Source organism: Tamandua tetradactyla, chromosome 10 (genome assembly GCF_023851605.1).
Source record: "Tamandua tetradactyla isolate mTamTet1 chromosome 10, mTamTet1.pri, whole genome shotgun sequence".
NCBI classification, from domain to species: domain Eukaryota; kingdom Metazoa; phylum Chordata; class Mammalia; order Pilosa; family Myrmecophagidae; genus Tamandua; species Tamandua tetradactyla.
The window spans coordinates 102,194,261-102,206,863 of NC_135336.1; the positions used below are offsets into that span (position 1 = coordinate 102,194,261).

A 12,603-nucleotide genomic window follows, 5' to 3' on the forward strand; every position below is an offset into this window, starting at 1 on the left:
GAATGATCATAAGAATGTTTGCGTTTGTTGTATTTTTTTAATTTAAAAATTAATTTAAAAAATTAAAAAAAAGAATCAACAAAACCAAAAAAAAATAAATAAATAAGGGTGAGATTAAGACATTTCTAGATAAACAAAATCCAAAGGAGTTAATGACCACTAGACTGCCCTACAACCACACTAAAAGGAGTTTTTCAAACTAAAACAAAGGACACTAGACAGTGGATCAAAATGGCATAAAGAAATAAAGACCTCCTGTAAAGGTAGCCATATGGGTAATTATAAATGTCAGTACTATTATATAATATTGTTTGGTAATACAACTCCACTTCTTACTACTCACAAGTTATAAAATACAAATGCATAAAAAGAAATGGTTCTGAACATACAATATACAAAGATATAATTAGTAACCAGTTCAAAAAAAAAAAGGTGGGGAGAAGGGACATAGAAGGTTATAATACAGTGTGTATGCTACTGAAGTTAAATTTTATCAAATATTATTGTTACAAATTTAGCATGTTAAATTTTAACACCATGGTAACCACAAAGAAAACATCTGAGAAATATATTCAGAAAGAAATGAGAAGAGCCACAAAATGGCACTATACAGAAAATCAAATAAATATTAAAGTAGGCAATAACAGAGAACAAAGTGTCAAAAAAAGATATAAGATTTACAAAGAAAAAATGGCAGAGGAAAGTCTTGCATTATCAGAAGTTATGTTAAATGTAAATAGATTGAACTCCAATTAAAGGCAATGACTGGTAGAAGGGGTAAAAAAGCATGACCCAACAATATGCTGTTTACAAGAGTGTACTAGTTTGAAACTGTTGCAGTCCCAGAAAAGCTAAATTCTTTTAATACTAAGCCAATCTTATTGGGGCAGACCTATTGTTTGGGAGGGGCCTTTGATTAGGTTGTTTCCCGGGAGATGTAACCCACTCAAACATGGATAGGGCCTTTTGATTGAGTTTTTCCATGGAGATACAACCCTGCCCATTCAAGATGGGTCTTAATCCTTTTTACTGGAGTCTTCTATGAAGAGAATAAAAGGCAGATAACATACAGAGAGCTCAGAGCCAATACAGAGAGCAGACAGACACCGACGCTTGAAGGGCCACTGGAATTAGAAGCTGAGGGCAACAGAACCCAGGAGCAAAGATCCAGCAGACATAGGCCATATGCGTTCTAACTGAGGATGTGTCTCAGATGCCGGCAGCCTGTCTTCCAAAAAGGTATCCTCTTGTTGGTGCCTTAATCTGGACAATTTCAAGGCCTTAAAATTGTAACTTGTAACTTAATGAATCCCTTTTATAAAAGCCAATCCATTTCTGGTATATTGCATTCTGGCAGCTTTAGCAAATTGAAACAAAGAGACTCACCTTAAATTCAGAGATAAAATTCTAGTTTAATTTTGCTAGATCCAAAACCCTTGGTTGGCAGTTGTTTCTGTTAGCACTTTAAATATTTCATCTTGCCTCCATGTTTTCTCATGAGAAATTGGATTAAATTGTATCGGGATTCCCTTGTACATAATACATTGCCTTTCTCTTACAGCTTTCAGAACTTTCACCTTTTCTTGGCATTAGTCATCTCAGTAGAAACACAAAAAACATTTGACAAAACCCAAAACCCTTTCAGGATAAAAACACCCAATGAACTAAAGCTCCCCCAGGGAGCTTTGCAAATACATTTTTATTCTCTGACAAATTACTCTGGCATGTATCAGGTCAACTTTTTTTATTCTCTGCCAGATTACTCTGGTGTGTATCAGGTCATCACACTTACCTATACAAACCAACAAGATCTCACTCGACAGGGAGTTTTTAATAGCAAGAAGTTGATAATTCAACAATACTTACAGATTTCAATACCTCAATTTCAATAATGGATAGAACAACCAGACAGAAGACCAAAAAGGAAACAGAAAACTTCAACAACACTGTAAAACAAATAGACCTAACAGACATCTATCAATAAACAACAACAGAATATATACTCTTCTAGAATATACACTCTTCTTAAGTGCATATGGCACTTTCTCCAGAATAGACCATATGCTAGGCCATAAAACATCAGTACAAGTATGAAAATAATACCCTGTACATACCTGTATGTCCTCCAACCACCAATAAAATTAGAAATCATGGAAAAAATTCAGAAACATACAACGTGGATATTGAACAACTTCTAAATAACCATTCTTTGAAGAAGAAATCAAAAGGCAAGAGCTTTTTAATTCTTTTTTCAACTCATTTTATTGAGGTATAATTTGCATAAAGTGCAGAAAAAATTAAATTTTGACATATGTATGTACCCTGTAACTAACGCCTATTCAACATACTGAGCTTTACTCTAGAAATTTCCCTTATGTGCCTTTCCATTGATTTTCTCTTCCAAAAGGGTGACAACTGCTGTTCTGATTTCTATCACCAATTACCTTTGCCTATTCCTGAACTTCATACAAATGAAATCATACTGTATATCCTTTTTTTAATTAAAAAATTTACTAGAGAAGTTTTGGGTTTACAGAACAATCATACATAAAACACAAAATTCGTATACAGCACCCCACTACCAACACTTGAATTGTGTGGAAAATTTGTTATAACTGATGATGACATTTTTTTAATAATTCTACTATTTTTTAACATTAGTTACATTTGTTACAATCAATGAAAGATCATTGAAGTAGTACTATAACTATTGTCCATAGTGTATGTACGGATATTTTTCTTACATAAATAAATAAAAATGAAGACACAATATACCAAAACTTATGATATATGGGTAAAGTCGTGCTTAGAGGGAAATTTATAGCTATAAATGTCTATATTAAGAAAGAGGAATGATCTCATCAACAATCTAACCGTCCACATTAAGATAATGGAAAAAGAAGAGCAAACTAAATGAAAGAAAGCAGAAGGAAGGAAATAATAAAGATTGGTGTGAAATTAGTGAAATATAGAATAAAAAGCAAAGAAAAATTAAATGAATTTTTAAAAATCTACATAATTGATGAACCTTTAGCTAGATTGGCCAAGGGAAATAGAAGGCTCAAATTACTAGAATCCAGAAGTGAAAAAGGAAACATTGCTATCAATTTTATAGAAATGAAAAGGATTATGAGAATACAGTGTTATGCAAACAAATTAGGTAAATCAGATAAAATGGACAAATTCTTAGAAAGACAAAAACTACCAAATTTGACACAAGAAGAAATAAGCATTCTGCAGAGACCTACAAAAAAGTGAGGAAAATAAAAAAAATTACCCCCACACACAAAAAAACACCCAGGCCCAAATGGCTTTATTGCTGAATTCTATCAAACATTTAAAGAACTAACACCAATTATTCACAAACTGTTTCAAAAAGAGGAAGAGAAGGGAACAATTTCCAATTCATTTTATGAGGTCAGTATTACCCTGATACTAAAATCAGACAAAGATATCACAGGAAAAGAAAACTACAGGCCAATATCGCTTATATTTATGTGCACAATTATCCTAAAGAAAAGTCTATCACACCAAGTCCAGTAAAATATAAAAAGAATTACACATTGTAACAAAGCAGTATTTATTCCAGGGATTGAAGGTTGGTTAAACACCTGGAAACCAATTAATACATACTTCATATTAACAGAATTTTTTAAATCACAGGGTCATCTCAATAGACACACAACAAGCATTTGACAAAACCCAACACCCTTTCATGATAAAAACACCCAGTGAACTAAGAATAGAAGGAAACATCCTCAACCTAATAAAACACATCTATGAAAAAAACAGAGCTAACATTATACTTAATGATTGAAGATTGATGTTTTCCCCCCTAATATCAGCAACAACACAGGGCTATCCATTCTTGCCACTTATATTCAACACTGTACCGGAGGTTCTAGCCAGGTCAATTAGGCAAGAAAAAAAAAATGTATCCAAATCAGAAAAGAAGTAAAACTACTTTATTCCCAAATGGCATGATCTTCTGTATAGAAAATCCCAAGGAACCCAATAAAAAGAACAAACAAACAAGTTCTGCAAGGTTGTGGGATAAAAGATCAATAAACACAAACTGTATTTTATAAATTTGCAATGAAGAATCTGAAAATGAAATTAAGAAAATTCCATTCACAATAGCATCAAATACTGAGAATAAATTTTAAAAAGGAAATGCTAAGCTTATACCCTGAAAACAACACATTGTTTAAAGAAATTAAAGAAAATTTACATAAATGTGAAAACATCCCATGTTCATGTATTGGAAGCTTAACATTGTTAAGATAGCAACACTCCCCAAAATTACCTACAAATTCATCACAATCCCTATCAGAATTCCAGCTGACTTCTTCGTGCAAACTGACAAGTTGATTCTAAAATTCATATGGGGAACCACAATAGCCAAAACACCTTGAAAATGAAGAACAAAGTAGGAGGATTCACACTTTACAATTGCAACACTTAGTATAAAGCAATGGCAATCAGAATGCTGTGGTACTGTCACAAGGGGTAAACATATGCATCAATGGAGCAGAGCTGAGAGTCCAGAAATAAAGCTATACACCTTTGGTCAATAAAGGCACCAAAATCATTCGTTAGGGAAAGAATCATCTTTTCAACAGAGTGATGGCTGGTTAGATACAAGAAAAGAAAAAAAAAGAAGAAGAATATGGACCCTTATCTCAGTATTATATAGAAACAAATAACTCAAAATGGTCAAAGACTGTAAGGTTTAAAACTTTTAAAAGAAAACATAGGCATAAATCTCTGTGACCTTGCACTGGCAATGAATTCTTAGCTAGGACACCAGAAGCATGAGGAACAAAAGAATATAAATTAATTGAACTTCAATTAAAATTAAAAGCATTTGTGCTTCAAAGAGCACCATTAAAAAAATACAAGGACAATTGACGAATGCGAAAAAATATTTGCAAATCCTATATCTGAAAAGAGACATATATCTAGAATGTATAAAGAAACACTTCCAACCCAATAATAAAAAGAGAAATGACCTACCCTGAAAAGAGGCAAAGGATCTGAACACGTATTTGTTCAAGGAAGATATTCAATGGCCAACAGGCATTCAAAAATAGGCTCAACATCATTAGTGTCCTGGGAAATGCAAATCAAAACCACAAACACCCATTGGGATGATTATAATTAAAGGAAAATAAGTGTTAACAACATGGAGAAATCAGAATCCCCACAAACTGCTGGGGGGAATGTAAAATGATGCAGCCACTTTGGAAAACTGTCTAGCAGTTCCTCAAATAATTATACACGGAGTTATCACATGATCCAGCAATTCCAAGCCTAGGTATATTCCTAAGAGAAATGAAACATTAATTCCACACAAAAACTTCAACGTAAATGTTCATAGCAGAATTATTCATAATAGCCAACAGGTGAAAACAACCCTAATACCTATTTATGGATGGATGGATAAAGAAAATGTGGTATATCCATACAATGTAACATTATCCAGCCATGGAAGAATGAAGTACTGATACGTTGTACAGTGTGGATAAACATTGTTCTGGTTTGCTAGTTGCCGAAAAGCAACACACCAGAGAGGGACTGGTCTACAATAAAAGGGGATTTATTTCGTTAGTTCTTGAGAGGAAAGGCAACTAACTTTCAACTGAGGTTCTTTCTTATGTGGGAAGGCACAGGGTGATCTCTGCTGGCCTTCTCTCTGGGCCTCTGGGTTCCAACAACTTTCCCCGAGGTGGTTTCTTTCTACATCTCCAAAGGCCTGGGCTGAGCTGCGAGTGCTGAGATGAGGTATGCTGAGCTGCTTGGGCTGTGGTTGCGCTCTCTTGTTTAAGCACCAGACAATTAAATCAAACATCATTCATTGCAGCAGGCACGCCTCCTAGCCAACTGCAGATGTAATGAACAACAGATCAGGTTCACCTACCAGTGGCTCATGTCCACAGGAACAGAACTAGGTGCCTTCACCTGGCCAGGTTGACAACTAAGTCTAACTACCACAAACATCATAATACATTTTCCTAAGTGAGAGAAGCCAGTCAGAAAAGTCCACATTACATGATTCTATTCAAACGGAAGTCTTCACCAAAGGAATAGGGATATCTATAGGGCACGATATAGATGCTTAGGGCTCTGGGAATGGGAGTTTATGGGAGGATACGAATGTGATGATGGTTTGTATATGAACATACTAAAAACCAGTGAAGTATACACTTTAAGTGGATTAAAGCTGTTTTGTAAAACTGGGCAAAAGGCAGGAAAAGGTAAATCACAAAATAAGTACAAGCGGCCAATAAAGATATGAAAAAATCCTCCCTAGTAATCAAAGTGAATGCAATTAAGATGACAACTTTTCACTATTAATTGGACAAAGTTATTTAAAAGGGAAAAGATAGTTCCCAATATGGGCCAAGAGCGGGCTCCTCTACTGCTTGAACTGGCACTTGCCTGGAAGGCCGTTTTGGCGTACCTTCAAAGGCATATTCTTACCCTACAATTTCACATGCACGAATTTATCCTAAGGAAATAGTCTTGGGTTAACTGAAAGACTCATCTGCAAGAATATGCAGCACTGATACAATGCCCAAAAATTTAAAAACATACGAATGTTCATAAATTATGTCCCATCCATACGCACTCATTAAAACTCAGCTATAATCCGATCATGTGAGGACCTTTTTTCTTTGTACTTTTCTGTACATTCTAAATTTTCTACACCAAACAGCCCTTGTTTTGTGGTCGAGTTTCTGGAGTCTTTGTTTTTCTAAAAAAAAAAAAGCCCTCAGGAGAGCAAACCGTCTTCCTGAAAGTGTGAGTTAAAGGAAGGAGCTCTCGGATCTGGGTCCAGTTCCTCCCCAGGCAGAGGACCAGAGGTCTACACCCGCCCGCTTCTGGAAGCCTACTTGAAGAGCTCCATTATCGAGGGTTCACCCCCTTCTCAGCTAGAAACTAGGTGTCTATACTCGCGTCCTAACGTGGGCCACCTAAAGTTAGGCAGGTCCGAAGGCAACGCCGGACCCGGGTTCGAAACACCGGAGTGCGTGGGCGAGAGCGGCTCAGCAGATGAACAAACGGGAGGCTCCCTGGTCGCTCCAGGTGAGGCCAGGGTGAAGGAGCGGAGACGGGAAACTCAGTCACAGACGTCCGGACACTCACATGACTTCATCTTCTCCAAAGAAAAGCTCGAGGCTTGACTCACTCGCTCACCCACGCAAAACGCAATTTAGCGCCGCAGCTCCATGAACCGAGGAACTGGCACTCAGTACGCATGCGCGCGCCCCGCCGTGCCGCCGGCCGGTCCCAGAAGGCCCCGCGCGTCGGTTTCCATGGCGATGCGCGCGCGCCCGATGTCGCGGGGTTGGCGCTGCCGCCGGAGTCGCGCGTTGCAGGTAACGGCGCCGCCGCCTCTGCCCCCAGCTCGCCGTTCTGGTCCGAATTTCCGGCTAAACTTTATTTCTGGGTCTTTCGGCGTCGCCCGGTCACCCAGCCCTAGTCCAGCTCGACCTCGCTCCCGCGTGTCACCTACAGGTGAACATAGCCGGGTCGTCCCGCCATTTCCTCTTGCGGAGCGCTGCTTGCTGAAGAGCAGCCTTTGGCGCGCCCCTCCCTGTTCAGAAAGTTTGACCGGTGCCCTGCACGACGGGCGCCAACTGGCCCTTGAACCCGACTGCAGACGGACTGGGCAACCCTGAGCGTTCGGGCAGGCAGATGGTGGTGACCCGAAGTGACTCTGCGCGAACTGGGCGGTGCCCTGGCCACGGCGAGGGGAAGGCCAAGGCCCTGGGGTTTGTGGCCCAGGGTCAGAGGTAACTGTGGCCCGAGGTTTACCCTCTTTTCCCTGTTCGTAGGCTTTCGCCAGTATTTTTCTTTTCTGTTTGAATCTCGTACCTTCAAGTTTGCTTTTATGTAATTTTTGCTTTGTTTTGCTTTTCATTTGAACCTTAAGGCTGACATTTGTCGATGCCCGCACTTGGAAATCCTAGTTCTTAGCAGTGTCTTCTTTCTGTGCTCCTAACCTGCTTAGCCTTGCACCCTTTTGTCCACAGTTTCTTCTTTAGTGTGCACCATCTCGTTGCCACTTTATGCCAACAGTTAGCTTTTTTCAAGACCAGTCGTCATTGCCTGACAGGACCTTGCATCTTTTTTTAATCTACAGTGATCCCTAAAGGAATGTATCCAGTATCAAGGACTCAAAACACCTCTAATTGCTCCTGAGCTCCTAAAGCGTATCTCCAGTGCACGTTTCCCCAGACCCGTGTGCCTACCCACAGCTCTACTTAAATGTCTACCATCTCAAACTCAGCGTGTCCCAGGCAGCTGCTGATATTCCCCAGAGCTGCTCCCCTTACAGTCTTAACCCACTTGAGTCACTGGAAACCATCCTTCCAGTTGGGCCTTGGTGACCTCCTCTATTTTTTTCACTCCCCACATTGTCTTCAGGCCACCATGATTTGGTGGTCTCCATGCTTATGTTTTTCCCTGTCCCCAACTTCAGCATTAACAGTCTTATACTATATTCCCTTTCTCTATCTCTTTCATATAAATAAGTAATATATATATATATGAATTTTTATAGTTCCTATAGATAAAACTACAATATTTTTAATCAGTATTTTGAGAATTGCAACTTCTAAACCAGGTAGATAAACTTGCCTAATATATAAGCACCTTAGTATTAACAGGCTAAAATTGAAAGATGTCCCTTAGCTTTTTTAGGTATAAATATGACACTGTTGCTGGAACAGACTATGGCAAGGGCTTTGCAGTTGACTAAGGAAGAATAAAATCCAGAGCCTTCTTCCAAGTGGGAAGGAGTCATGTAGGTATTTAGACTCTGTCCTGTACTCTTTCTTTAAATAATCACCCAAAGAGGCATCTTGAGATGGAGGCAAGTGATGGTTCCCAGGCTGCACACTGGACCCTAGTGAGTGAGTCACGGAGTTGATGCAGTGATCCATGTAACAGGCCACTCCTCCCAGGAAGCTGTTGGCCCTCATACCCCTACACTTGCCAGTCTCTTTTATCCAGTCCCCTGTTTTTTCTCTTTTTCCGTTGGGTTAATCCCTTATTGACCAAAGTAACCCAGTAGGATTGCTGCAACTTGCTGAGGGTCTGTAGGAGGTTACGGATCATGAACTTCCACTTTACTCAAATCTCATCTCCCACCTTGCCCTTATGCTGTCACTTCATAGAGAAACTTAAAGCTCTCAGAAATACACTCACTCTCCAGTTACCAAAACTGCAGGCCTTACCTACATCTGTAACATCTTTGCTTCCTTCCCTCTGCCTGTCCAAGATCACTCCTTACCTATGCTTTGGATTCCATCCCCTCCCACTGGCCAAAACCCTGCATGATCAATTACCCAATCTCTCCCCTGTGTATTCACCAGTTCCATCTCAACCAAATCTCTCCCGTGGCTTTTAAACATGCTCAAACTTCCCATCACAGAACAAAGAGAATAAAGAATCTCTCTTTTCATCCCCTTTTGGTTTCCAGTTATTGCCCAATCTCTCCTCCCTTTTGGTAGGCAAACGTATTCTAAAGAATGGCCACACTTGGTGCATCTATTCCTTGTCTCATTCCTCAGCCCTCTCTAGTCTGGCCTCTACCCTCATCACTATTCTAAAACAAAAACCACTAATCACACAGACATTTCCAGACTCTGTCTCCCTCTGATTCTCGGCAGCATTCGACACCACTGCATTAGATTTGAAACACTCCTTCACTTGGCTTCTGCATCCCACACTCATGCTTTTCCTGCTTGCACTCTGGTTCTCCCTTCTCCTCTGGGCTGCTCTAATATTGCAGTCCTTAAAGCTCAGTTTTCCTTCTCACTCTTCTCAGGCCTCCTATATTCTGACTTGAAGAACAAATCCCTGCCCATAGCTTTTAATGCCATCTATTTGTCCTTGATTCCCAACTTCATCTCCAACTTGACCTTCTTTTTTGAGCTTGATCACCATATATTCACCTAGCTGAATGGCATTGCCTCTTAATATCTCTGAGACACCTCCACCTCCACATGCACAAGGCTAACCATTCTCCCTGCTGGCACCCCACCCCTCACTGAGACCGCTTCCACTGTAACTAGATTCGTCCTTGATACCTCCCTTCCCCTCACCCCAATACCCAATGGGTCACCAACCGATGGTGGCTTTGTCTCTTGTGCATCTTTCTCATCTCTTCATCCTCACTTGGCACCTTGGTTCAAGCTCCTGCTTTCCCTCGCCAGACCTTCTGCAATTCTTGACTTAACTGGTCTCCCCTTCTCCCTGACTTTTTTCAACTCTACTCCCCACACTGCAGCCAGAGTAACCTCTGCAGAAGGCAAAGCTGATGATACCATCCCTCTTCCAGCCTCCCCACTTTGCTCACTTCTGGCATGCCATTGCACTTGGATTTATGACCCAAATCATGAACATGCCCTTCTCACTGGGCTGCCACCACTTGTGCCTCCTCTACCCACCAGTCTATTCTGTCTTTAATGTTCTTTCTCTCTACCCCTCTGCCCCCTTATCTAGTTTGCTCCCCCTTGACCTTTCATTTCTCAACTCAAATGGGACTTCTGTAGGGATTACCTCCCAGACTACTTCCTGTCTAAATCAGGCTTCTTTATCAGATGTCCACATGAGTTGTATCTCTTTCCTTTAAAACATTTGCTATTGTGATTATTTTATTACTCACATGTAAGGGCCATAAAATCAGAAACATTTTCGTATTTATTCATCTCACACCTTGTGCTGGTTTGAAAGGATGTATGTCCTCTAGAAAAGCCATGTTTTAATCTAATTCCCGTTTCATAAAGGTAGAATAATCCCTGTTCAATACTGTATGTTTGAAACTGTAATTAGATCATCTCCCTGGAGATGAGATTTAATCAAGAGTGGTTCTTAAACTGAATTAGCTGGAGGCATCTATCCATCCATTTGGGTGGGTCTTGATAAGTTTCTGGAGTCCTATAAAAGAGGAAACATTTTGGAGAATGAGAGATTCAGAGAGAGCAGAGCTGAACGGCATAGCCACGAGAAGCAGAGTGCCAGGCAGAGGCCTTTGGAGATGAAGAAGGAAAATGCCTCCCAGAGGGCTTCACGAAGCAGGAAGCTGGGAGAAGAAGCTAGCAGACGATGCCGTGCTCACCGTGTGCCCTTTCAGATGAGAGAGGGACCCTGACTGTGTTCACTGTGTGCTTTTCCAGATGAAAGAGAAACTCGGACTGTTTGCCATGTGCCCTTCTCATGTGAGAGAGAAACCCTGAACTTCATTGGCCTTCTTGAACCAAGGTATCTTTCCCTGGATGGATGCCTTTGATTGGACATTTCTATAGACTTGTAATTGGGACATTTTCTCAGCCTTAGAACTGTACACTAGCAGCTTATAAAATTCCCCTTTTTAAAAGCCATTTTGTTTCTGGTATCTTGCATTCGAGCAGCTATCAGACTAGAACACACCTCATGTGTTGAAAGACTGAATGAAAGGAACACTCTAATGTGTAAGAGATTTAATGTGGAGTAAGCATTTTAGCACAATTTTATTAGAATGAAAAGAATGAAAAATCCAAGTAAAAATAAACACCAAAAGATTTTTAAATGTGGCAGTGGTCAGGAGGGAGAGCTAAAAATGTATACTTGTATAATGGACTTCGAGCGTTTCTTAGAACTGATTAAATTTCCCTTAGGGCCTTGCAGTATACTACATTTTCCTCCACTTGGAGGAAGTTGAGAGACAGTTTCTCGTCCTGAAGGAGCTTCTTGGGGAAGCTCAGTCTGGCAATTAAACTTTTTATAAAAAATAAACATATATAAAATTGTTAAATGACCAAAACCACATTACTATTCTGTAACCAAACATTGAGCATGGTGCGTTTTACAAGTTATCAAATAAAGCTTGATATTTTTGATATATAATTGGTTTATTTAATTTATGGATTTTAGTGCTGGAGTGGACCTTAGGAGTCATTGACTACAACCTGCTAGTTTCATACATAAGGCAATATTGGCAGAACTGAGAATATCATGCAGATGTCTTGCCTCACAAGCTTTTTCTCTTCTGTAGCTTACTCCCTCTTATCTGCTAATTCTTTTTTTATAATTATTTATTTTTACTGATACATATTCACATGCCATGCAATCATCCAAAGTGTATAATCAGTGGCTCACAATATCATCATATAGCTGTGCATTTATCATCACAACTTTTTTTTTCTTTTTTGTGAAAAATAACATATATATGAAAAAGCAATAAATTTCAAAGCACATTGCAACAATTACCCGTAGAATAGATTTCAGAGTTTGGTATGGATTACATGTTAATTGTTAGACTCATTTTCTTCAATATTTAGAGCAACCAAATTTCTAAAGCAAAAAATTGGAGCACATAATCTTAAAAGTGGATAAAATATTTGAAATAGTACTTTTGAAAGCCCTAAGATGCAATTCTCTAATTTGTGTAATATCATATGTATAAGCTAGGGAAGAGCTTTTCTATTCTCTTAACATTCTGCTTAACTCTGTGTCAAAAATAATCCTTCCTTTCCCCTCAAGCAGCTTATCTCTTTGTGTCAGCCTTTAAAATTTTTATTTAGTAGTTCTTTATTTTTAAATAGCTCAACT

General features: G+C 39.3%; 1 protein-coding gene across 13 annotated transcripts in view; it reads left to right on the plus strand.

Annotated features, from left to right (window-relative positions):
- Window positions 1-7,293: 7,293 nt before the first annotated feature.
- Window positions 7,294-12,603, plus strand: part of LCA5L (lebercilin LCA5 like) — an 88,575-nt gene continuing 83,265 nt past the window's right edge. For 10 of the 13 annotated variants that reach the window (XR_013158739.1, XR_013158741.1, XR_013158740.1 and 7 more), the window contains exon 1: window positions 7,294-7,382. The gene's annotated coding sequence lies outside the window, so the exon portion shown is untranslated. The other 3 variants (XM_077119045.1, XM_077119046.1, XM_077119047.1) reach the window with 3 other exon arrangements.